Genomic DNA, 1,449 nt, shown 5'->3' with positions numbered 1-1,449 from the left:
ATCTTGACCCCATGCTTGTTCAACGCTTTATGATATTCTTAATAGGTTTGTGTGATGGGCCTATCAACCTATGTTGATTCTTCCCCAGTATATTGTATTTATTCAGGTGCCTACTAATGCTCTTTTTATCATTTCTGCTCATTTGCACAGTACAGATTGTCCATCATGTCATTCACATTTCCTGGGTTTGTCTTTAATATCATGGAAGATAATTTCAAAAGCCCAACTGAAGTTAGTATATAACCTCCACTAGATATCTGTTCTGGGTCCTGTTACCTAAGGAAATTACAGTGGCTGACATGATTAAATTCTTTCCGGCCATTCTTGTCTGTTAGTCTACTTCTCGTCATCTTCATGTTTACAGCTAGGTTTTGGTCCATCTTTTCCCTGTAAGAATTAAAAGTAAGCCGTTTGGTTTACACAGCATTTTATTATTACAGAGACTGGTGAAGTTAGCTGTCAGTTAGAACATCCAGGAATATCTGGATTATACAAGTATTAGTTACTAGTACCATTATTAATTGTTGCATTTGTTCTCCAAGCAATTGTTTCCATTCATCTGAAAGTTTAGGGTCTTTCATGGTGATGATACAGTTCAATATGTTAACATTGTGAAAGGTGGATGAGATTCTAGGCTTTCAGACTACACAAGTGTAACTCTGAAATTCCTTTGCAGTCTTTTTAAATTAGAGACTGTTGCACAGTCAATGTCAGGTCAAAACCAATTTAATATTCAGTATCACTGTGCCAAAACCACTAATTTACAGCTGCCAGTAATAGTGTCAGGTCTGTTTGCTCTGATTTAATTTTTTAATCAGGAAAGGAAAAATTGCTCCATTGTGACTAGTGAAGTACTCAAAATGTTTTCAGCTCTTCCTTACAGTAGAGGTTTTCAGAGCTGGGTTGTGGCTTTAACAGATGTTGCTGCTTAGGCAAACAGTCAGAACAGCAAGAAGCAGTAGGAGTAGCAACGTTGTAACATCCTCTGTTCCTTTGGATGGAAAAAGGATAGGTAAACCAGCAGTGATTTAAGCACATAATGTTTAAATCCAGGAGTATGCTCTTTTTGTACGCTTTAAAATTCAGAAATGGAAACCAATGTATTTTAATGGCTGTGTCATCAGAAAATCAAAATAAAGTGTAGTAAGCTTTATATCATTATCCCATTCAAATATTGGTATTGTTAAATATTCAAAGATATTACTGTTTTCATTTTGCTTTTACAGTAAAATGAAAACCTTTAAAAATAAAGAGAAATGGAGCCCACATAAAGTCAGTGAAACTACTGTGCTTCACACAGATGTTTCTAGTTAGCTCCCCCTCCTAGCATAAATTAAATCTTCCTGGAAGACTTTGGATTGGGATGCTGCAGTTTCTAATTCACAATGATACTCACAAAATTATTCAGAAATTGTGTATTAATATAGCTGAGATTGTTCATAGTGCTTT

This window comes from Meleagris gallopavo, chromosome 1 (assembly GCF_000146605.3).
Source record: "Meleagris gallopavo isolate NT-WF06-2002-E0010 breed Aviagen turkey brand Nicholas breeding stock chromosome 1, Turkey_5.1, whole genome shotgun sequence".
In the NCBI taxonomy this organism is placed as follows: domain Eukaryota; kingdom Metazoa; phylum Chordata; class Aves; order Galliformes; family Phasianidae; genus Meleagris; species Meleagris gallopavo.
Note: the sequence above shows the minus strand (reverse complement) of the source record.